Source organism: Dasypus novemcinctus, chromosome 18, assembly GCF_030445035.2.
Source record: "Dasypus novemcinctus isolate mDasNov1 chromosome 18, mDasNov1.1.hap2, whole genome shotgun sequence".
Taxonomy (NCBI): Eukaryota; Metazoa; Chordata; class Mammalia; order Cingulata; family Dasypodidae; genus Dasypus; species Dasypus novemcinctus.
Window position 1 is genome coordinate 69,138,635 of NC_080690.1, and position 26,323 is coordinate 69,164,957.

At 38.0% G+C, this 26,323-nt stretch overlaps 1 long non-coding RNA gene and 1 pseudogene across 1 annotated transcript in view; one reads left to right on the forward strand and one right to left on the reverse strand.

Moving 5' to 3' along the window:
- LOC101426515 (uncharacterized) overlaps positions 1-16,034 on the forward strand; it is a 31,849-nt gene extending 15,815 nt beyond the window's left edge. The window contains exons 3-4 of the long non-coding RNA XR_009181642.2: positions 15,161-15,288; positions 15,509-16,034. This is a non-coding gene — a long non-coding RNA (uncharacterized lncRNA). The remainder of the gene's footprint in view (positions 1-15,160; positions 15,289-15,508) is intronic.
- Positions 16,035-21,763: 5,729 nt separating this feature from the next.
- Positions 21,764-26,323, reverse strand: part of LOC101427385 (chondroitin sulfate synthase 1-like) — a 35,794-nt pseudogene continuing 31,234 nt past the window's right edge.

Below are 26,323 nucleotides of genomic sequence, written 5' to 3' on the forward strand. Positions count from 1 at the left end.
GAGTTTGGCTTTGAGATTGGCCACATTTGAGTGACACGGAGGCTGTCAGGAGGCAACTCTTAGGCACAGTGCTGCTCTAGGCCTTGTTCTTATTTCAGGTTTATAGACTCACAAGCATAGTCATTAGTATCAGGGGGTCACTGTTAGACCCTCATTCCTACCTGGTCCTTGCCGTTGCATCTGGGGGACTGCTGCTGCTCCCCTAGGGACCACGACAGAGCCCCTCCCCCACCTGGCCAGGGACCCAGTACCCCCCCAGCTGTTGTTTTTAATTGTTTCCACTATGAGTATATCCAAACATTTCCATGCACCCTGGACATATGCCCTGTATAACTCCCTGTCAACCATATGTCCCCTGTCAATAACATCCCATACCAGTATTCCTCCACTGCCATTGTTGAACTACTCTGTGATCCAAAACTTCCTGAAAAGTGAAGCCCAATATAATGTCAGGTTCCCTTAATAGCAAAATGGAATATAGCGATGAGTTTAAAGGTTAGATATAGAATACATATTGATTTGGAAAAATTCTATATCCTATCTTTTCTTTTTTCCCTAATTATTGAGCTTCTCTTCACAAGAGTCTTAGATCACAGTAATTCATATATACAATATACAGTACTCCCTTATATCCATTATAAAACCTTTTCCCTTCCACAGCGATAATCTTTTAACTCATTCATATCCTATTTACTAAAACTGATGTACAGATATTGAGACAATAGCTTTCAAACAAGGTAACATTTGTGTTTACATTGTGGTTTATACTTTAGGCTATACAGTTTTCTAAATTTTTTAGTTATCCTATGTTTTACACTATAGTTTACATTATTAGTCTGTTGTCCCCTATATGTTTTTGGTGTAATATTACATGTTTTATATCCATCCTTGTGTACTCTTGTGAAACACTTCTTTTGCCCTGATATTTACTCTGGTTCCATCTATTCAATATCTATTTCCCCCTCCCTTTGGGGCCCACAGTGGCAGTCAATCTTCATTTCTTGAGGAGCCATGTTCAGAGACACTTGCAACAATGTTGAGGGCATGACTTGCTCAACTGCCTTAATGCTCTGGGAGTCACCATTTCTCCTGAGATATACAGATCCCTCTATCTGATAGCATTAGTCCTCCCCAGGTTGTGGGTCTACCTTCACTCTCATTATTTGGGTCTCTACCCAATGGTATAACCCACTCTGGCAAAATGAGCATTCAGATATTCCCTAGGAGTCTGTCCTGCATCAGATTATCCCCTTTGAGTATCTTAAACAGGTACCTTTCCTAATTATATTTTGAAAAGGTTTTCTCAGCATTATACTCTCAACCAACACCTGAGAATCTCTTATGTTCGTGTGTTGCCCCACCCTCCCCCCAATTTCTTGGGCAATATTCCCCATCCGCCCATCCCTAGCCCCCCTTAAACCCCCAAAGCCCCACCCAAAGGTAACACTATGCCCCTATATTATCCTTTCCTTGTACACATACTTACCTCCAGCTTATCACAGATTTCACCCACGTAGATGTCAGCTTACATCCTTCCTCTACCACCCGATTTCCTGTAAGCCTATCTTCCAGTCTCTAGCTCTCTGAGGCAGCTTGCTTATTTTGTATCATTGAGGTCATGTAGTATTTGTACTTCAATGCCTGGGTTGCTTCACTCAACATAAGGTTCTCAAGATTCATCCATGTTATCACGTGTGTTTGTAGTGTACGTGTTCTTAAAGCCAAATAGTATTCCATCGTATGTATATACCACATTTTATTGATCCACTCAACTGTTGACGGGCATTTGGGTCGATTCCAACTTTTGGCGATAGTGAACAATGCTGCTATGAACATTAGTGTGCATATATACCCAGCTGGTATATACCCAGCAGTGGAATTGTTGGGTCATATGGCAAATCTATGGTTAGTTTTTTGAGAAACCACCAAACTGTCCTCCAGAATGGTTGGATCCTTCTGCATTCCCACCAGCAGTGGATGAGTGTTCCCATTTCTTCACATCCTCTCCAGCATTTGTATTCTTCTGTTTTTTTCATAGCTGCCAATCTTCTGGGAGTAAGATGGTATCTCATTGTAGTTTTGATTTGCATTTCCCTGATAGCTAGAGATTTGGAGCATTTTTTCATGTGCTTTTTAGCCATGTGTATTTCTTCTTTGGAGAAGTGTCTGTTTAAATCTTTTTCCCATTTTTAAAATGGATTGTTTATCTTTTTATTTTCAAGATATAGGAGTTCTTTATTTATGCAAGTTTTAAGTCTCTTATCAGATATATGGTTGCCAAATATTTTCTCCCATTGTGTAGGTTCCCTTTTTACTTTCTTGACAAACTCCTTTGAGGTGCAGAAGGCTTTAATTTTGAGGAAGTCCCATTTATCTATTTGTTCTTTTGCTGCTCGCGCATTTGGTGTGAAGTTCATGAAGCCATTTCCTATGACAAGGTCTTGTAGATGTTTCCCTACACTTCTTTCCAAGGTCTTTATGGTCTTGGCTCTTATATTTAGGTCTTTGATCCATCTTGAGTTGATCTTTGTATAAGGTGTGAGATGGTAATCCTCTTTCATTTTCCTACATACGTACATCCAGTTCTCCAGGCACCATTTGTTGAATAGGCCATTCTTTCCCAGTTGAGAGGGTTTGGTGACTTTATCGAATATTATATGGCTATATATATGAGGCTCTATATCAGAAATTTCAATTCGATTCCATTGTTCTGTGTGTCTCTCCTTATGCCAATACCATACTGGTTTCACTACTGTAGCTTTGTAGTATGCTTTGAAGTCAGGTAGTGTGATTCCTCCAATTTCGTTTTTCTTTTTCAATATGTCTTTGGCTATTCAGGCCTCTTTCCTTTCCAAATAAATTTCATAGTTAGTTTTTCTAGTTCCTTAAAGAAGGCTGTGTTGATTTTTATTGGGATTGCATTGAATGTGTAGATCAGTTTTGGTAGGATAGACATCTTAATAATATTTAGTCTTCCTATCCATGAACAGGGAATATTCTTCCATTTACTTAGGTCTTCTTTGATTTCCTTGAACAGTCTTGTATAGTTCTCGGTGTATAAGTTTTTTACCTCTTTAGTTAAATTTATTCCTAAATATTTGATTTTTTAATTTAGTATTGTGAATGATATTTGTTTCTTGCTTTCCTCCTGATCTTGCTCATTATTGGTGTACAGAAATGCTACTGATTTTTGCGGATTGATCTTATAGCCTGTGACTTTACTAAACTCATTTATGAATTCTAGAAACTTTGTTGTAGACCTCTTAGGGTTTTCTATGTATAGGATCATGTCATCTGCAAATAATGAAATTTTGACTTCTTCCTTTCCAATTTGAATGCCTTTTATATCTGGTTCTTGCCTCAGTGCTCGAGCAAGTACTTCTAAGACAATGTTAAATAGAAGGAGAGACAGTGGGCATCCTTGTCTTGTTCCTGACTTTAGAGGGAAGGATTTTAGGATTTCTCCGTTGTAAACAATGTTGGCTGTAGGTTTTTCATATATACTCTTTATCATGTTCAAAAAATTTCCTTGTATTCCGATCTTTTGGAGTGTTTTTATCAAGTAAGGGTGCTGTATTTTGTCAAATGCTTTTTCCGTATCTATAGATATAATCATGTGATTTTTTTGCTTCAATCTGTTTATATGGTGTATTACATTGATTGATTTTCTTATGTTGAACCATCCTTGCATACCTGGAATGAATCCTACTTGGTCATGGTGTATAATTTGTTTAATGTGTTGTTGAATACGATTAGCAAGTATTTTGTTAAGTATTTTTGCATCTAGGTTCCTTAGAGAAATTGGTCTGTAATTTTCCTTTCTTGTGGTGTCTTTGTTTGGCTTTGATACTAGGGTAATGTTGGCATCATAGAAGGAGTTAGGCAATGTTCCTTCTGCTTCGATTTTTTGGAAGAGTTTCAGCAGGATTGGTGTTAGTTCTTTCTGAAATGTTTTATAGAATTCACCTGTGAAGCCGTCTGGCCCTGGGCTCTTCTTAGTTGGGAGGTTTTTAATGACTGATTCTATCTCTTTACTTGTGATTGGTTTGTTGAGATCATCAGTTTCTTCTTTTGTCAATATTGGCTGCTTATGTGTTTCTAGGAATTTGTCCATTTCCTCTGATTTGTCACTTTTTTGGAATATAGTTTTTCAAAGTATCCTCTTATGATAGTCTTTATTTCTGTGGGGTCAGTGGTGATACCTCCTTTCTCATTTCTTATTTTGTGTATTTTCATCTTCTCTCTTTTTTTCTTTGTCAGTCTCACTAAGGGTTTGTCAATTTTATTGATCTTCTCAAAAAACCAGCTCTTGGTCTTGTTTATCTTTTCAAGTGCTTTGTTATTTTCTATTTCATTTAGTTCTGCTCTTATCTTTGTTATTTCCTTACTTCTTCTTCTTGTTGGATTACTTTGTTGTTTTTTTCCTAATTCCTCCAAATGTGCAATTAGTTCTTCAATTTATGCTCTTTCTTCTTTTTTGATATATGAATTTATGGCTATCAACTTCCCTCTCAGTACTGCTTTTGCTGCATCCCATAAATTTTGGTATGTTGTGTTATCATTATCATTTGTTTCAAGGCAGTCATTGATTTCTTTTGAGATTTACTCTTTGACCCACTGTTTTTCTAAGAGTGTGGTGTTTAATTTCCAAATCTTGGTGTGAAATCTGGGCCTCTGGCCCTTGCAAATTTCCAGCTTGACTCCACTGTGGTCAGAGATATTATTTTGTATGATTTTGATCTTTCTGAATTCATTAAGCCTTTCTTTGTGGCCTAGCATATGGTCTATCTTGGAAATGATCCATGTGCACTTGAAAAATGTATATCCTGCTGTTTTTGGGTGTAATGATCTGTATATGTCTATTAGATCCAGCTCCTCTAATATACTGTTCAAATATTTGTTTGTTTAGTGATTGTCTTTTGAGATGTTCTGTCCAGAGTTGATAGTGGTGTATTAAAATCCCCCACTATAATTGTAGATGCATCTATTCTTTCACTTAGCTTTTCCAGTGTTTGCCTCACGTATTTATAGGCACCCTTGTTAGGAGCATAAATATTTATGATTGTTCGTTCTTCTTGACTGATTTTCCCTTTCACTAATATGTAGTATCCTTCTTTGTCTCTCACAATTGTTTCACATTTAAAGTCTATTTTGTCTGATATTAATATAGCTACTCCTGCCTTTTTTTTGGTTATTGTTTGCTTGTAAGAATAGTTTCCAACCATTAACTTTCAGCCTCTATGAATCTCTGGGTCTAAGATGTGTCTGTTGTAGACAGCATATAGGTGGGTCATATTTCCTTATCCAATGTCCTAGTCTGAATCTTTTCATAGGTGAGTTTAATCCATTGACATTCAGTGTTATTACTTTCAAGGAATTAGTTGTGTGTTAGCCATATTTTGATTGGACTTGTGTTTGTCATATTTTGTTTGTGTTTTTTTCCCTTCTCTTTTTGTCTTTTTTGTTGCTCTTACACTCTCCTCCAACTATGCCTGTCCTGTTTTTTCCTTTCTTCCTGCAGAACTCCCTTTAGAATTTCTTGAAGGGGAGGTTTTGTTGGCATACTCTTTCAGTTTCTGTTTATCTGTGATTATTTTGAACTCTCCATCATTTTTGAATGCTAGTTTAGCTGGATAGAGTATTCTTGGTTAGAAATTTTTTTCTTTTAGTACCTTGACTATATCATACCACTGCCTCCCTGCCTCCATGGTTTCAGATGAGAAATCAGCACTTACTCTTATGGAGCTTCCCTTGTATGTGATGGTTTTCTTTTCTCTTGCTGCTTTTAGAATTTTCTCTTTGTCTTGAGCATTGGATAATTTGACAAGTATATGTCCTGGGGTGGGCCTGTTGGGGTTTATGACGATTGGGGTGTGGTGTGCTTCTTGGATATGTACGTCTGTCTCTTTCAGTAGATTTGGGAAGTTTTCAGCCATTATTTCCTGCAACACTCCTTCTGACCCCTTTCCCTTCTCTTCTCCTTCTGGGATGCCTATAATATGTGTGTTTGTGCATTTTGCACTGTCATTTAGGTCCCTAAGTCCTAGCTGGATTTTTTCTATCTTTTTATCAACCAATTCTACTATCTGTTTGATTTCTGATGTACTGTCTTCCACATCACTAATTCTCCGCTCTGCCTCTTTTAGTCTGCTGATATTTGCTGCGAGTGTATTTTTGATTTCTTGAACTGTGGTGTTCATTCCCATCATATATTATCTTTTTGCATATGTCTGCAATTTCCCCTCCAAGTGTTGTCTTCATGTTGTTAACCTCTTCCTTTACTTCATTAAATTTGTCTGTGATATATGTTCTGAGATCTTTAATTACTTGTGTGAAGTTCTGCTCCCCTTCCTGGTTTTTAATTTGTTCATTGGACTCAGCCATGTTTTCCTGATTACTGGTTTGGCTTGTACATTTTTGTTGCTGTCTGGTCATCATTTTATCTTGACGGGTTTAATCAGTTCCTTAGCTTCTTTGTCTAGTCTTGGGGATTAATTAGCTGTTGGTTTTGCGTAAGTGTTATATCTTCTCTTTGTCACTTTGTTCTTCTTATTCTAATTTCTTATTGCTGGTTGAGTTCACTTTAAAGGAAAGTATTAGGGCCAGGGAAAGGCAATTGTGTAAGCAAGGAAGTGTAAAGTAGTATTGGTGATACATGTTAACAGAGCAAGAATATGAGATCTGGGAGGATGGATATTAGATTTATGTAAGTTGTGTAGAGTTATAGCAGTAGGTAGAGTACCTATAACGAGGTAGTCGACTGAATATGGGAGGAATATGTTATGAATTATAAAGCTAGTGTTTTTGTGAGAGAGGGAAAGAGAAAAGAAAGGCAATAATTTCAAGAGTGGATAAAAGACAGAAAACAAAACAAAGGTATTAGAAATTAAGAGTTAGACACTTTGGGGATCAAAGAAAGGGAGGTGGAATATAAGAGAGGTAGTAGATGATGGAGGATATCAAGATGTAGGGGAAAGGGGATAGTGTAGGTATCCAAAATTAATTCACACAGAAATGAGGCAGCGGAGGAATAGGAAACCCAGCAAATGTGAGGTGTTCCCTGCAGCACCTATTGTATAATTAAGATAAAATAAAATAAGCAAATGAGGGACAAGAGAGAGAAAAAAAAGAGAAGAAATAAAGAAAGAGAAAGGCGGTGAGTAAAGGGAGGGGAACAAGTAGGGAAAAGAAAAAAAAAAGATGTAGAACAACCGCAACAGCAACAACAACAAAAAAACCCTCAATAACTGAAAAAAAAAAAAAAGACTTTGGGGGATATGCTGGGAGAAAAGATTAGGAGATAATGCAATGTTAGCAATCAGAACAATAAAAAATAAAAAAAATAAAATAAAAATAAAAACAAAACAAAAAAGAAAAAACGCAAATGTTGAGGGCTAGGACATTCAAGGACCTCAGATGGACCTCAGGGCATGATGGATTTAGGGATGGAAAGTCTGAGATATTGAAGACTCAAGAGGTGTGAGTCTCTGGGGTGTGGGCCACCAGGGTTTAGGGGACTCAGACCTGGCAACCTCAAGTCCAGTTAACAGGGAGCCTGGCAGCACCGCAGTGCATCACAGCCTTCAGGGATCCCCGCAGCTGGGTGCCAGCCCTGTGGGAGAGGTCACATCCACAAAGTCTATCCTAAGTGTCTGAACCCCGCAATTCACTCACTCACTGGGGTCTATTCTGTGGCTGTATCACCAATTCGACTTCAGGACACCTCCCACCCTGTAAGCCCCTGGAACGGCCACCTGGGGGTGCCTCTACACTGCAGCCAATTTAATGACGCAGATCAGTAGCCAGGCCCAGGGGTGGGGCTCCAGCCAGAAAGGAAGATAACAGAGTCCAAAACCGGAATTCCCATGCTTCACAAAATATTCCCCTAATCGGCTTCCAGACGTCTCCCACCCTGCTGGCCCTGAAACAGTCTCCTGGTGATGTCTCTTTATTGTGCACAATTTAAGGCTGCTTCAGAGCAGCAGCTGGCCTTGTGGGGGGCGGGGCTGTAGGCGGAATCAATATTATATTTGTCTGCAATAAAAAATTCCCCACTTCGCAATAAAACTCTCGTTTGTCTCCCCAAATCAGTCTGCGAAGGCCTCCTGTCCTGTTAGCCCCCCAGTACACCAGAGCCTTCAGGAATCGCCCTCCCCCCGCAGCACCGGTACGGTGGCTCCGCCCACCCCAGGAGGGCGCGTCCCCGCGCAGCTTCCACCTCGGTGTAATGGAGCCTCAATTTTATCTTATACACGGGTTTCTCAGTTACCTTCCCACCAAATCGATGTCCAGACACCTTCTGCCCTGCAAAATGAACAACATTTCTGATAAAAACTCTCAGACGCTTGGAATAGAAGGAAACTTTCTAAATTCAATAAAATTATCTATGGTAAACCTTTAGCTAAAAGAGTAATTAATGGTGACTACTGAATGCTTTACCCCCAAGATCAGGAATAAAATAAGGATACCTGCACCCAGCAATTCTACTCAAAAAGGAGCTGGAGGTTATCGTCAGTGAAACAGAAAGAAAAATAAATAAATAATTATACACATTGGAAAAGAAGAAGAAACACTCTATTTCTAGACAATATGATTGTCCATGTAAAAAAATCCTATGGAACCTACTCTCCAGTTCCTTGGACTTACCCAGGTCAGCTACCAGGGAGATGAGGATGGTCAACCACCACACCAGGGAATGGAGAGAGTCTACAATTGCAAGCAGGAGAATCCCATCCATCAGCCATGTGGGATCTAAATGCCTCTCAGTTTAGAGGCAGGGTAGACATCACCATCCGAGGGTCCTCAGGATGGAGGAATAAAATATGGATTAGAATGGTCTTACTGGTATTCTACTATGGAATTATTGTGGCTCTAGCAATGGAAGAAATTATATCATTGATGTGAAGACAACAGGACTTGCTGAATGCAGGGAGAGGGAAAAAGAGGTATGATAAGGGTGCCTTTTGGGGACTTGGCATTGTCCTGAATGATATTGCAGGGACAGATGCTGGACATTTTATATCCTGCCATAACCCACCGAATGGACTGGGAGAGAGAGTAAACTACAACATAAACATAGTCTATGCTGTGTAGCAATGCTCCAAAACATACTCATCAAATGCAATGAATGTACCGCACTAATGAAAGAAGTTGTCCTGTGGGAGGAGTGGGGCGTTTGGGGAGTGGTGTATATGGAAACGTCATATTTTTTAATGTAACATTTTCCATGATCTATGTATCTTTAAAAAAAAAGATGATAAAAAAATGAAAAAAAATCCTATGGAATCTATTTTAGGAAGTAACTAGAGACAAGAAGAACAAAGGCTTCATTCCTACAGGACCCACGGAAGAGACACTCATGACCCTGGGACTACTCAGGCTGCATCCACGTGGGGAAAGTAAGCCTTAAAAAACAATGAATGATAACCACATGCTGTAACTGCAGGAAAGACATAATCTAACATTGTGTCATTAAAAATGTTTTCAACAATAGCTTAAAAGAAAACTAAAATTCGGGAATTATGAAAAGGAAAAACCATGAATTCCACTGAAATCATTGCCTGCTTAGTGCTTGGGCTGTCTAGGAGTGACAAACCAGAGGAAGACAATTGATGGCCAAGACAATGGATAACACATTGATACTATAACTGCTGATTAGCTATAAATTTCACCCTGGAAGAATTGGCTATGCTGGTGCAACCCAGAGAAAAATATTCAGAAATGTCATGTAGAGAACATCAATAATTCACTGTCAATCACTTTCTCACACTGGAGAGAATCCATTTTAATGGATGATTTATTTGGGAGAATATTTCAATCACAGCTCTACATTGACTCAGTAGTGCCAGCTCACATGGGACAAAAACTCAATATCAACCATTTTCAAAATTCCACAGTGACCAGTCATCATGTAATGAACATAAGCAAAATCACACTATAAGTCAGTAATGTGACTATCATCAATGTAAGAATGCCTTCAGAAAAACTTTTTGGAGAATTCACACTGGAGAGAAATCATATGGCTGCCATCTATGTGGGAAAGTCTTCAGCCAATCTTCCAACCTGATAAACATGGGAGAATGCACACTGTAGAAAAATCATATGAATGTCAACTATATGGGAAACCTTCCCATTTTCCTTTGACACTTAGACAGCAGGAGAAAACTCACATTGGCGGAAACAATGTGAATGCCAGATATGTGGGAAACATTTCACTAATTGTTCTAACCTTGGATGAAAATAGAGGAAACCATATGTTTATCATGTACAGAGGAAAGCATTTTGTTAATATTTTGCCCTTAGATGACATGAGGAAATTCACTCTAAAAATGTTATGACAACGGAAGTGTCTTTAGCCATAACTCTAACTTTCAAACAAGTGAAAGAATCCACACAGGAGTATAATACTATGTAAATGTAATCAATGTATAAATGCTTTTATTTACAATTTCTCATCAAACAATATGATTGTGTTATACATGGAGAAATGATATGTCTGTAGGCTGCAAAAGATTGTATCAGAGCTCTAGCCCCGGTGATATGAGAAATAAGAATAACATCTAAAGCAGGTAATCAGAAGGAAAAGTCTTTCCACGAGAAGGAGAATCTGGGGTAAAAACATAATTTTTTTTCTGGTGAAGTTATTCAATGAAATAACAGGAAAAATAATTTACTTACAGAGTGACGTTTTGAAAGACACAAGGTTTCAAAATATATAAAACATTCTGTGTGTAATGAATAAAGGAAATCCTTCAATGAAAAAAGTAACTAGAATTAAGTGAATTTCAACATTGGCATATAAAATCAATTCTGTAGGGAAGCAGATGTGCCTCAAGTAGTTGGGCACCTGCCTACCACAAGGGAGGTCCTGAGTTTGGTTCCCAGTACCTCCTAAAGATGACAAGCAAGACAGCAAGCTGCACAATGGGCTGGTGCAACAAGATGATGCAGTGAAGAGATGAAAGTGAGGAAACACAATGAAAGATACATCAAGCAGGGAGCAAAGTTGGCTCAATTGATTGGGTGCCTCCCTCCCACATGGGAGATACTGGGATCAGTTCCTGGTGCCTCCTAAAAAAAGAAGATGAACAGAGAGCAGACAGCGAGCACAAACAATGAGGTGGGGGAGAAAGTAATAAAATAAAATAAAATAAATTTAAATTAATCTAAAAATTCAATTCTATATTATATATTAGTAAAGAGCAATTAAAAGCAGACATTAAAATCTATACCATTAATAATAACTTCAAATACATAAAATAGAAATAAATCCAACATAAGATGTGTGAAAACTGTACAGAGAAAACTGTAAAACATTGTTATGAGAAATTAAAGATCTAAATAGGTAGAGAAACCACGTTCATACTTGTTATTGTGAAGATGTCAATTTTTTCCAAATGGATCTGTATATTCAAAGCAATCCTAATCAAAACCCCAGAGGACTTTGCTGGGAGATGTTGATAATCAGATTCTCAGATATATATATGCAATATTAAGACCCCTGAAGAGCCAAAATAACTTTGAAAATAGAACACAGTTGGAAGACTAACATTACAGCCTTCAAATATTATTACATAGGTTTCTGATTCTGGGAGGATGGTGTAGACATACTTCTCCTTATTCATCCAGCTAATGTGGCTAAAAACTCTGGGCATTACATATAAAACCAGCATAAGAAGAAACTCAAAGGAGGAGAGAAGGTAGACTAGCTATGGACTCTCACATATGCCAGACCATATACTGGAGAATTTGGCAAACCAGAAACCCCAAATAGCACAGACAAAATGAAAAGTCCCCCCAAAAGTCAACTTTCTAACCAAAGCACGAGAAAAATGGCATTCTTGCAAGATAGAAAATGTTAGACAATAATAAATGTAACATAATATCCTCACCCCCACCTGCAAACGTTGAGGGGAACGCTTAAATTTCCACCATTTCTTGGCTGTAATAAAGTGTAAAATCAGAGAAGACCAAGGGATTTTTCATCCCCCTTGGATGATAACAAGCCCCCTCTCCCACCACATTGTCTGTGCAGCCTGCTGGGGAACCACTGGAGACTGAGTTCAGAGTCAGAACTTTCAACACCACTCGCTGTTAGAGCGCCTCCTCCCCAGGTGGTGTCTGTGGAGAGCACAAGGAGAGAAGTAACCAGGAGTTGCTCCCCATCCCAGCCTGGATGGACCAGCTGAGGGCTTCCTCAACCCCTGGTCCACAGAATCATAGGACAGAATAGTAAATTATTTTAAGCCAAAAAATGTTGGATTAAAAAAAAGCAAGTGTTAACAGGAACTACATGCTATAGATACATCATAACAATATGATAATGGCAGGTTTTTCACTTGACTGATTTTTTCTATACTGCTGATAATAAGCATTTATTATTTTTGCAAACAAAAAATAGTTTCAATGAATGGACATTTTCCCTCTTTACATCTATTCTGGATCTCCCTTTTAGCTTTATTTACCATATTTCTTTCTTGTGAAAATGTGAAGTAATTTCTTATGGTTTGAAAATAACCTACAGTATAGAAAAAATAAAGCTGTTTCAGAAATAGCCTAAATTTCTCATCTTCTGTCATTTGAATCTCTTTTACCACATTTGACTGAACAGTAATTTATCATCAAGTATGGGAAATGACTACTACCAGAAGCAGCTTCTTCTATTTTTAGATGTACTAGATGCTAAAAATTTTGATTTACATTAATTTATTTTCCATATCTCTGAATCTTTGAAGATAATTATCCCCCTTTATGTAGTAGCATGCCTAATGCTTTAACTTCAATGTTATCCAAAGAGAGTAGTAATATTTCTTCTAAATTTTATCTAAACCTGATGTGATTCATTCATTGACACATTTCTTAGAGAATGGAGGGAGCAGGAAGGCAAGGCAGGATGAGTTTATAGTGGACAGGGCATGAGAAGAAAATTCTCCTTATTCATGTGTGTTCTAGTTTGCTAGAGCTGCTCAAGCAGACATCATAAAATGGGCTGGCTTTTAATAATGGGAATTTATTAATTTATAAGCCTACAGGTTCAAGGGTGAGAAAAATGTCCAAATTAAGGCATCATCTTTGATGCTTTCTTCCTGAAGACTGGCTACTAGTGATCCTGGTTCTTTTGTCTCATGGCAAGGCACATGGTGTTGTCTGCTGGTCTCCCCCTTCTCTTCCAGATTTCATTACTTCCAGCATCTTCCATGCCTTTTTCTTCTCCCTCTAAATTACATTCTCTCATGAAGGACTCCAGTGAGAGGATTAAGACCTACCCTGGGCCACATCTGAATTAAAGTGACCTAATCAAAAGTCCTACTTACAATAGGTTTACATTAACCAGAATAGATTAGCTTTAACAACATACTTTTCTGGGGTCCATACAGCTTCAAACCATCACATGTGGAAAAGAGTTTCAGTAAACACTGTTTGAAATCATACCTTCTCACAAGGAAAGTCAGGAACTCTTACAAAAAGCTCCCTCTTCAGGACTGTTTTGGTCTCACAGTATTAATGTTGTTTTTTTTTTTCCATACACACTACCTTTAACATTTTATCTATTGCTAGAATTATTGAATACTGTAAGTACATTTAATGTGGTAGAGTACAGGATGGAAGTAAATGCAAACATGAGCAGAAAAAAATTTCCCCCTAGTATATACATGGGCTTGAGAAATTGATGGTTCAAATTTTCTTAAATACTTCAATGAAACATGGAGATAGTAAGTGGATAAATGGGCTTCCTAGAACCAGGAAGAGGAAAATGAACAGACTCCAACAAATTCTGAGAGAGGCTTTCCTAGCTAAGTATCTCTCCAAAATAAGCAGAATTTGGCAATTGCATTCTACCACTTGACCCTGCCTATTTATAGTCATGTCAGCTATCTATTTCCTAATAATTAATAGTGGTAAATGTACATGGATATAATATCATCTTAACCATTTTTGAATGTACAACTCTGACATTTAAGTACATTGACAATGTTGTGTACTTTCACCACTACTTCCAGAACATGTTCATCGTCCAAAACAGAAACTCAAATCCATTAAACAATAACTCCTATTCTCCCTTACCCCAGCCCTGATAAATGCTAATCTACTTTCTGTATCTATTAATTTGCTTATTCTAACTGTTTAATATAAGAGAAATCAAAGAATATTTATCCTTCTCTTTATGGCTTATTTTACTCAACATGATGTTTTCAAGATTCATCCATGCTGTACCATGTATCAGCACAGATAGTTTTTGAACACCCTTCTTCTCTATGTAGTCATCTCTACCAGTGTTTTTATTTCTGCATATGGCTTTGAGTTACTGCCTATTGTTCTTTCATTTCAGCATGAATTACTCTCTTTAGAATTTCTTGTAGGGCAGGTCTTCTGGTAATGAAATCTTTAAACTTTTGCTTATCTGTACATTTTTAATTTCTCCTTTATTTGAAAAATAATTTTGCCAGATATAGAATTATCAGTTGACAGATTTTATTTTTAAAGAACTTTAAATATGTCGTCCCACTGTCTTCTATCCTCCAGGATGTCTGATGAGAAATCTGCTATCAGTCTTCCTGGGCATCGCTTGTATTAATATTTGAGAAGTCCTTCTTCTTTTGCTTTCAAATTCCTCTCTTTGTCTTTAGATTTTGACAAATTCACTATAATGTATCTTGGTGTGACCATCTTAGAGTCTGTCCTGATTAGCGTTTGTTGCACATTCTGCATTTGTATATTCATATATTTCATCTAATTTGGGATGTTTTTGGCTACTATTTCTTCAAATTCTTTTTCCTGCCCTTTCTCTCTCTCTCTTTTGTTCTTATGTATATGTCGGTATGCTTGATGGTGTCTCACATGTTCCTCTGCTACTGTTCAATTTTCTTCATTATTTTTCCTTTCTGTACCTCACACTGGATAATTTCAATTATCTTGTCTTCAAGTTTGCTGATCCTTTCTTCTGCCTGTTCAAATCTACTGTTAAATCTCTCTAGTGAGTTTTCATTTCAAGTACTGCCCTTTGCAGTTCCATAATTTATGTTTGGCTCTTTTATATAATTTCCATCTCTTTATTATGTTCAGTCAATATTTTCCCAAATTCCTTTAGTTGTTTGTATATGGTTTCCTTTATTGCATCGAACTTATTTAAGACAGTTGATATAAAGTCTTTTTTTTCCAGGAATACACAGAATTGAAGCCAGAACCTTCTCATGGGAAGCAGATGCTCAATCACTGAGCTACATTTGCTCCCATTGAAGTCTTTTACTAATAGTTCCAATGTATAAAATTCCTCAAGGATGTTTTCAGGTAAATTCTTTTTATCCCAGTGAATGGGTTGTACTTTCCTGCTTCCTTATGTGTTTTGTAATTTTTTTTGTTGAGAACTTGACGTTCTGAGTTTTATGCTGTTGTAACTCAGAAAATCTAGTTCTCCCATTCCTCTGGGAGTAACTGTTGTTGCTGCTGCTATTGTTGAAGACTGGAGCATCAATTCTTAACTTTTCCAAACTATTTTTGCCCCAAACAGGGAACTGAAAGTGACAAGTGGAGAAAAAATAGTGCCTCTTTAAGATTCCTCTGTTGCTTTTGCCTGAGAAGAGCTGGAAAAATTGCCACCTTCAGAGCCAGCCCACCAGTGATATGAAGTAGCTGACTTAAAGAAGTAATCAGAGATCAGACCATATACCCTAGACTTTTGGAGAAGTGGGTCCTTATAGACTACCTATCCTGGCATCCGCAAGATGCTCAGGAGCCTGGGCTGCAGTTCCCAGGCCTGTACCTGGGAGATGAGGAATGATAGCTGCTGAGTGGAGGGTGAAATTCACTGTAACTTACCATATCTTCTTCCATAGAGTTCCACTAGACTCCAGAGTTCAAAGTAGTTGATTCAGACAGTTCCTATCAGTTCAACTCTCCCCAGCTGGCTTTTGATTAGTGTTTACATGGTATATCTTTTTTCATTCTTTTATTTTTCACCTACTTATATTTGAAATGGGTTTCTAGGATATCATATATAGTTGGGTCATTTTTTTTTTTTTTACCCATTCTCACTATCTCTGTCTTTTAATTAAAGGTTGTGTTTAAACTATTTGCATTTAATGTAATTATTTATACATGAGTATGTAAACCACACATTTTATTTCTTTTCTGTTTATTTCCTCTGGGTTTTATTCCTGTTTCTCCTTTATTTGCTACGTTTGCAATATTTAACCATATTTCTTGTATTCCACTATATTTATATTTCTTTGGATTTTTGGTGTTTTGATCTGTATTTCTCTAATGGTTAATGATGTTGAGCATCTTTTCATTTATTTATTGGTCATTGGAATATCTTCTTTGGAGAAATGTGCATTCTAATCCTTGGCCCTTTTTTTAATTGGGTGGATTACCATTTTGTTTCTGAGTTGTAGGAGTTCTTTATTCTAGATATTAAGCCCTTATCATGTACATGGTTTCCAAATATTTTCCCTCATTCTATAGGTTCGATTTTCGCTTTCTTCATAATGTCCTCAGATGCAAAAATTTAAATTTGGATGAAGTCTATTTTATCAACATTTAAAAAATTTTGTTGCTTTTGTTTAAGGCATAAAAAGTAAAAATCCATTGTTTACTACAGGTTCCTAAAGTTATTTCCCTGTTTTCTTGGAAGGCCTTTATATTATTAGCTCTTATATTTATACCATTGATCCATTTTCATTTAATTTTTTAATATGATGAGAGGTTGGGTTCCACTTCCATTCTTTTGCATGCAGATATCCCAGAATAGTAATTCCAGTACAATTTATTGAAGTGACTATTCTTTTCCCCATTGAATGGTCTAGGCACTTTTTAATTTTATGATATTTTCCTCCTTGTATAAATCTTTATAGAGACTCTTCTTTGGAGAAGAAGTTGTGGTGTGTCAGAAACATCCATTGAATCTTCCTTTATAAAAAGTAATTCTCTTCTTTGGAAGGAAAGAAGTAAGCCTGGAAAGAATTTTATTATTTTTCAACAGCACAAAAGGGCAGAGCATTGGGTAGCATGATGAAATGATTCCAGTAATTCTCTCCAGTCTCAGGTATTTCTCAGGTCCATAGGCCATATAAATGCTAAGGCAACAATTTGAGCAATAAAAGAAAACAAAGCAAATCACCAGGTAAATGATATTCTGTATAGCTTTGATTTCAGGAGATAACTGAGAAGAGAGGCTGGTGCTGTGAGTATGCCTGGCTCTCCTGTGATGTCTTTGGAGGAGAATCACCATGTAGATACTGGTCGAGACCATGAGGACCACAAACAGGATATCTCGAATCACCATAGCGCTTGCAAATGCCGCTGAATGGAGGGGGTCAGACTCCACAGTTTTACAGTACACGTCATGAAACCCAGCTGGAACAGCAGTTACGTTGTTATTGACACCTACACTTATGATAACCCGGATATATATCAGCATGTTGATGATCCAGAAGAAAAGGAAAAAGGGAAAAATGAGCCTGGGAATTTCAGATTTAAGCCGTACCCATTTAGAATTACTGGGACTGATAATGATGGCTTGACATGCACTCAGGAGAGAGGTATTACAGATAGAAAGACCCCGGGTAACTCTGCAAATGTACAATATTGTTTTACAACCAATATCATCCATAAATTGTCTTACTCCAAATGATGCCATTATATCTGGAATGATCCTAAACATGATGGTCATGACATTGACTAAAGTCAGGTGTATTAGAATCGCATTAATGGGCTTCTTTAGGTGAGGCTGAAATAAGAAGGTGTACATATATAACACGAAGAGCAGTAAATTCCCCATGAACCCAATACAAAACTGAGCTATAAGGAAAATCCCCCAAATCATGTCACTTGAAAAAATGCTCTTCATGGTGTTTTACATGATTTAATTAGCCCAATCAGACTTCAGATAAAACATAAATAGATTAAGATGTAAACGTTAAAAATAATTCATACTGTGGAAGAAATTAATGCAAAGTGTTCAAATGTTACAATCTGTTTTTCAGGCCAAGATGAGGCAGTTCCACAGGTTGGATTCAGTGAATTCTCGCAAATCCTAGAGAGCAGAATTAGGTTTTATGAAGAAGTTGGAATGTAAATGCTAACACCCTTCATTTGGCCTAAATGAAAAACAAATTTTCACAGTTTTAGGTTGCATTTTACCTCTAAATCTTTAGGTTTAAAATTCTGACTTTTCTAAAGAACATTATGCTTTTTACACAGAGATTAGTATGCATATTTGAACATCTTTATAAGATTTTGAGCACATTAAACAATTCTTCTAAGGAAATAGTCATCATTTTTAATGTTTAACTAATACTGAAGTTTTCAGTTGGCAGCCATTTTGTGCCCTTTTCTCCTGGGAGAATCGACAGTGTTTGGAGACATTTTGGGTTCTCACAGCTGGGTGGGGGTGCTGCCGGCATCTGGTAAGTAGAAGACAGGGATACTGCTAAATATACTGCAATGCACGGGGCTACTCCCATCACAAGGAATTTTCTTGCTCAAAATAGTAACCATACTAAGGTTGAGAAACGGATAGACCAAGTCATACATGTATCTTGCCAACGACACCATATCTAAAACCCACATTCTGCTGTAGCATTTTGTTTGTATGTTTGTTATGTCAACAGAATTAGTAGGTTCACAAAGTAGTTAGGGTAGGAATGAGTATGGCATTCTTTAAGTCTGACTTTCACATTCATAAGGTTATTACCTCATCTATATTTACTGCGTTTTTTAGTTGTTTACTACATTATTCTCTCAAACTCATTCTTCTACTCACCCAGGTGTTGTTCTTTAGTTCATAATCCTTTGCTTCACAGGCTTCTAGTGAGTTACTTGTGTCTCGTTTATATGCTGAAAGTGTCCATGAAAGCATTCTAAACTTACCTGTCTTCTTTTCCTTCAAATTCTCTACTCTGACATTCATCCTTACCACACTAGTGATATTCTCATTATCTAGCAGAGAGGGAGGAGGGACCAAAATATTTATTGAACACATATGACATGGAGATACTTGCCCTCCATTATCTTGTTTTTCTACCAACTTTATAATTTACATTTTATTATCCTGATTTGTTTGAAATTGGGATACTCGATATGGTTGACAATTGTTGACCATACACTCATTCTTGAAAAATACATCTTATGTTTAGTTTTGGGGCATGACAGTTTTCAACTTCACCATTGATGTTTTTTTTACCATTAACTTTCTGTCCAGTTCACTAAGATTGGCCTTTTCTCACTCCTTAATGTTAATCAGACTTCTTTCTTCAGTTCTCCCTTCAGTCCACACACCTTCCCTCAGCCATCCAGTCTTTGTCAGTAACTTTATCATCCATTTCAATTTCCAAAATTCCCATAGGTCTTTATGTTGTTCAGACTTCTTTGTGCCAGGAGAGAGGCCCTGAATAACTTCCTAGACTCTCACCTGAAATTAACTCAGGCTCCTCTCTGTACAGTACCTGATCAGATAAATGGTTATCAGCACCCACTCTACAAGACTCCAGAGGAAAAGGTAAGCACCCTGCAATGGAAGATAATATCATCTGGAACCTTTTAGTTAAAATACCCAATGTTTGACATTCAATAAAAAATCAGGAGTAGAAATACACAGAAATAATTTAAAACCATGATTAAGGCAGCAAAATAGGCATGCCAAACAGTTGTTCAGATATAGGATATGCATGTAGGGAATTTTAAATAACTAGGACAGCACATCATTTGCAATCAATCAGGAAAATAAAACTACAAAACTCTTTTTGGAATAAGAGATTCAGTAAAGGATTCAGTAAAGGAATATATGTTCACATCAGTGTGGAAGGGCTGTGGAAGTCAAGGTCTAGGAAAAATGAGTTGAGTCAAAGGAACAGAGCAAGCCACTAACCACAATACCCTGGAGAAGTAGAATAGGAGTGTAGGGAGGATCTGGTAGGAAAATCCAAGTAGCCATGGATGTCAGGTCGCTGAAATTGGTTTGTGGCAGGGTAGCTTGTGGAGATTACTGTGCAAGCTGCCAAATCTGATGATACTGCATTGTGCTTGGTAGTTGGATTGGGGTCATTTGGATGCAGACAATCTGGAATCTGGGGCCTCCTGTGAACTTTTGTGTCTGTCCTTGAGTCTGAATGCCATAATATAACAAGATTAGTGGCCTCTGATTCATTCTTACCTTCCCAAGTTCATGAGGGTCCTCTTTTTGCAAACCCAAATAAGACTTTTACATGAAAAAGTATTCTGTGAAGAGCACTTCTGAATCTTAGACAGCAGATAAGGCCAAGTTGACAACTTGAAAACAAGCAGTGTCCGCCCTTTGTCAATTTGACATCTATATATACCCCTTTAACTTCCAAGTAAAGAAAATAACAAAGTGATACTTCCATGTAACATGGGGTAATTATTCCTCAAAGAATAGAAAACATTCAAAACCTCTCCCCGAAGAGGATATAAAAGGTCATCCTTATATGATTGTATTTGTATGATTTGTTCCTCCTATAACATTTGCTATCCTGTAAATTAATTTCCTTGACATAGGATTCAAAACTATTAATAGACCTTACATTAGTTATTGGGGGAAACAGGGAGTGGGAAAAAGAAATGAGAAAAAAATGAAGAAATGAGAAAAAAATGAAGAAAGAGTACCTCCCTTAGGCAGAACAGAGAAGGTATACCGTTATTCCTCCCAGGAGAAACCAGACTGCTTCTGTTAGTGTTTACTAAGAGGTATAGGGGAAAAAAGGTATTCACAAAATCAATAACTGCACACCAGTTTCCAGGGGCTGTGTTTATTTTAGTAAAGAAACCACAGCTGGAGCAGTACCTGCAGTTAGAAACATTTTTCGAGAACCCCAATGATTTCATCAATGTTTTTCTTTTTTCTTTAACTTGCATGCATTAGATTACAATAATTTTTCTTTTCATTCTAAATAGTAATATTTTACACTTTAAAGAGAAGAGTCAGGAAGAGAGGAATTAAAAAATCCTTTTGAAAATTTATTGCTGGGTCCATTTAGGACAAACCCATGACAGCTACTCTGTACAACAAAAGAGCTGCATGTATTTTGCTCACTTCCTTTAGTTTAATACTTAGAGAGCCACAGAAAGCACAGTTTTGGGGAAACAATCAATTTTGGAAAGCTCTCCTAAGATGACACTACAACCATGATCAGATCTCATTAATTCACAACCGAACAAAAAGATGGATTTGTTTTTTTGTTTTGCTTTGTTTTGTTTTGAATAAAAACTGTTGTAGGGGAGTGGATGTAACTCAAGCGGTTGGGTACTTGATTCCCCACAGGATGTCCCGGTGCCGCCTAGGGGCATGTGAACAAACAAGAAGCACAAAGATGAGGAAGCCGAACTGGGGGAGCTGATGTAGCTCAGAGGTTGAACATGGCTTCCCATATACCAGGTGTGGGGTTCAATCCCTGTTCCTCAGTACCTTCAAACAAAACAAAACAAAACAAAACAAAAACTGTTGTAGAAAAGATAAAAGATAGAATCTGTGCAATGTTAACAGGCACAATGGAAAATTTGCCAGCATGGCAGTGTTCTGTTATAACACTTTGTAGGAGCATCAGATGTTTCTGCCATAGGCCTGATTAGCAGGTCTGCTGTATAACGTTCAGCAAAGATGTGTTCAAAGGCAAACACTGATCACATTTTTCCTCAAAAACCTCAATCATAAAAGAGTCCTTTGTAAGAAAATAACATGTAAAGTATATCCTTGTATGGACTTCAAGAACTCATCATCTGCAAACCTTTTAAAATTAGATGATACAAATGTCTTTTCCAGCAGCCTGGACATTAGGCTGTCCTCACTGAGCCATTACTATTGCTGCTTCTACTTAACTTGACCATTTTTTTTTCTAGCCACATTTCAGCCAATTGCTGTGTGCACTCCAAGTTCATTTGTACCGTTTGGGGTCAAGATTGGGGTGTCGGAAGGCTGGATCGTGGATATGGACTCCTCTTACTTCTTGGCTTGTAGACGTCTTCAAACTGCCTGAACCACTTTGTTGAAACGGTCCACATCCTCAAGCCCCCAGCCTGGGGAGGAAACATGAAAGCTGCCTCGTGGGACAAGATCTCCCTCAAAAATACAAGTGATGCCAACCCAGAGTTTCTCCAGAAGCCAGTTTTCTGAATAAATGCAAAATGGTTGTCTCTGGGATCTTTCTACTATAAACAATCTTTGGATCATCCTAGCTAACGATGACTAGAAAATACATTTGCTGGCCTAGAATCATATTTGCACAACATCCCGGAAGGAATTCTTTAGTAAACATGAGGTCAGTATCTTAGAAGAAGAATAAGGATTCATTATTAAACTGAGAGGATCCTACTTCAAGGGCCAGGGCTCTGGAAATTTTCCAGATAGGCAAAATCTGTGTATCAGCTGTCGGATACTGCTTGGGATAATCTGTCATTAGTTCAAAAATTTTGAACTTGTCAGGGCTGGAATCAGAATTGAAAAGCAAACAAGCTTGACATTCAGATTTGGGATAAGATATGCTTTGCAAAGTTTCCCATGAATCTCACAAACATATCAAAACTTCTAGACAGAGGAATCGATATGTGTATCTTTTAATCTTTGGGTTTTTGTGTTCTTTTTTTTGGACCAAGGGAGCTGAAATGAAAAAAGCTTCTTCAGGGAATTTAAGAGAAAGGAGAAGGATCCAGATTATCGGTTAATTTTGTTCGCCTGTTCCTTGTGCTCTACAATGGATCTTGCTGAAGACGTGCTATAGACATGTCTGCCTCTGTAACTTTTCTCAGGGACAAAAGGCTTGATATCCTTGAGCGGTTGGCTGAGAAAGGGGCGATGAAGGCTTTGCCAGTGCACCACTATATCTAAACTGGTTTTTTAGCTGCTGAAATCGAAGACAAGTTTGATATGCTTGAGACAACACAGGACTGAGAAACTGCTCATACTCTTCTCACAAGACCCCTGGCCTCACCCATTCTTTTGTTTGTTTTGGTTTTGGTTTTTACTTGTTTTCTTCTCAATATCCATTTTCTTTTTCTTTTTTCCTGTAAAAACCTTAGCTCCTTTTTTCACTTTGAACTGGTTTTGGGAAGATTCCCCTAGTTCCTTGCTTGTGCGCACATAATAAATCACCGTATCACTAAGAGATACATTTGTCCTTCATGGGTTGATTGGGAAGGGCTGTCTATTGGAAATCACCATGTTTACAGTAACACCTCCACATGGATCAGTTATCTTCTTGCCTTTGTGCTCTTTATGGAGGAGCAGCAGGTCCAGGGTTGTTCAGCCTCATGCATGGAGTTAATGCAAGGATGGACATGGTGCATCTCCTTAAAACCAAGGAGGTGCCCTCTGGCCTTGGCCTTGGGGTTGATCATTTCCATAACCTGTATGACAACATTATCCAAGGTTTTTCTCTGGGCAGAGTCCATCCCTCTTCGAGGGCACTGACCATCAGCAGCCAATTACAACTATTTTCCAGTAAGAAATTCCCATTCCAAAATCTCTCCCTGGGGTTGAAACCTCCTAAAAGAAGGAGGAGTTCCAGAAGCAGAGCTTCTTTCTGAATCTTGGGATTACCCTTTTGCTCATCAAGACAATCTTCATAGAGCTCTAATGTGCCAGGATGGAGTTCAACTATCTTGCCCCTAAGCATAGAGCAGTGAAGGCGATACTGGTAGGGTGGGTTTATGTTGGGGTGTAATGTGATGGCTTGGTGAATTTGACTGTTACAGAGATCATGAATGTAACTTTTGCAGGAACCAGCACCAGCCTAAGTGACCCGTGGAGCTGGGCACCCCCACCCCCCATCCCGTTCATTGGCCTGAGCCAACCACAGGTCCCACGCCCGCCTAAAAGACTGGTTGTCTTCCCATTTTTTCACTGTCCTGGGCCCAGCAATCAATTAGCTACGCCAAAGATTTCTGTACAACAAGCCATTCTCAGTACTCTTTGGACCTCTTGTCCATTGGGGTAAACACCTCCTCCATGTCTCTGACAGTTGAATGTCACCACTTTGACATCTGCCACTACAGGATCCCATCTTCCTCATGGAAATCGGGGAGCTCAGTTTAATGACGATGTCATTAAATGTCATGCCTAGCCTGCAGAAAACAGTCTCTACAGAACCTTTGAAGGGAGGATACACTTTCATCCCAGGATTTCCTCAGTCCTTGCTGAAGGGGGCATCATCTTGGATCTCCTGGGGTAAATGGGGAGGTAGGTTACTGAGTTGTAATGAAAACCCACTCCATTTTTCCTATCTTCCTTGGCCTTTGTATGACATCCTCCATATATACCAATAATTTCTGACAACATAAATTTATTTAACTCAGACCTTTTTTTTTTTAAGGAGGTACCAGAAATTGAATTCTGGACCTCCGACATGGGGACTAGGTGCTCAACCACTGAGTTATGTCCATTCCCATAATTCAGACCAATTTGGAATTAAGGATTCAGTCATGCAAACAAGAAAAAGGTGGATGGACCCAGCTGCTTGACCTAAAATGACAATTTCAGAATGTCTAGTTAACGGCATCCCTACCAATGAATCTGATGCCATCCCACATGTCATTCCCGTCATGGGATCCCACGTTCCTCAGATTTCTCTTTATGTAGATTGGTAAAATCTTGTGATTCTTTTGTCGTACATGGTATCTTATCTCAGTTAACTTTATATCTGTCACACCAAGGTGTGCTAGGATTTGAGTATGGGTAAAGGTTTGAAATTAATGAGAATTGTGAAAATGGGTCTAAAAATGTTTAGCTTTCCTGTTCAAGGAGAGGTCATTAAATTGTTTTCAGGCAAAAAGAGGATACGATCCTAACAAAAGGAGAGGAAGGACCATTTGTATGTTGAAATTTGTCACAAAATTTGGGAGTTCAAGATCTTTCCAGATATCCCTACCACAATTTCAATGTCCCAATCTTTTCTATTCAAAGTGCTATCTTTAAAATTAGTAAAACAGTGAGACAGTGAGTGTATTTCATGTTATTATTGCTCAGCCACTCTTGGGAGCAAATTCTGAATTTCATTTTCAGAAATCTCAATTCTGTGACTTTAGGATATAAGGGCTCATTTTAAGATGTCATTGACATCCTCTGCACCCATCTATTTTTTCCTTCATTTTTTCCAGTGCACTTAGAAGCAACCAGTCAAATGCACCATTTTGTCCTTTCTAATTCTACCACAACATTCTATGGAAGCAGGTATGTGATCATGCAGAGCCTGGCCTCCCATGAATATTTGACTCCAAATAACTACAGGTGGTAATTTAACTCAATGTCATGCCACCACATGGGGCAGGTAACCAGTATTCATTTTCCATTGACGATGTGGTCTTAATGTTTTAAAATGTAGTCAGATAAGAGGGGGGAAAATCCTTATTTCCTTTCTGAAGTTTCTGATACCCTGGAACCACTTTTGATACTAAAGGTTGTATGAGTCAGGAAACCAGATTGACTAAATTTTTTTATTATACTAAGGGAAGTTCTTTCAGACTTTAAACTTACTGAAATGTAGGAGAGACTGGAAGAGAGGAGTTGGAGGATCAAATAGAACCAATAACCAGGAGAGCCTAAAACACTGGCAGGTGGGCAGGAAGAATTGATGGAAAACACAGGCATCGCTGTGAGTCTAGCCACTGTAGTGGTGTTGTAAAGGGGAAGCTCACAGGGAGGTCAGAGGAAGTTACCCCCTCTGTGAAGCTACAGCTCATACTTGCCAGTTGGCTTCAACACTTCTTTCTAGGGGCCAGCTATCAGGAGGATGAGCTGGACATCTGGGAGCCTATGAAGTTCCCATGACTCTGTTTGCTATTAGTTCTCATTGCCATGACCCCTTTCAAATAATAACAGGGGCTGTGTTTCTCTCTTCTCAATTTTGGGGAATTCATTTCTTGGTTAACACTAATCTAGAGATACTTAAAATCCACACTAGAAAGAATGGGTTGATAAAGGCAATTCAGCACAAGGAAGCTGAGGAAAAGATTGAGAAAACAGTTCAGAAGTTGAAGTAGTCCTTTTAAAAGAATTAATTGGTGATTCTAGGGAAAAAATATCTTGGATAACGGTGACAATTTGAAGAATAGTTTCCTGAAGTAATTCAACACTAACTCTAAATAGATAGTGAAACATTAAGGATTATTATTATGATCCCTGGAACATCCATTGAAAATAATATAAAAAGATACAGTGAAAAGGTCAATAGAGGAATTGAACTAGAATAACAAAAAAATAATTAGTGGAAAAGAAGCTAGGAGAGGTGGAACAGAGAACAAATACAGAAGTCATAATCTGAAAACAAATAGCTAAATTTCAGACCTATATCCAAGCATATCAATACTTACAGTTAATGAA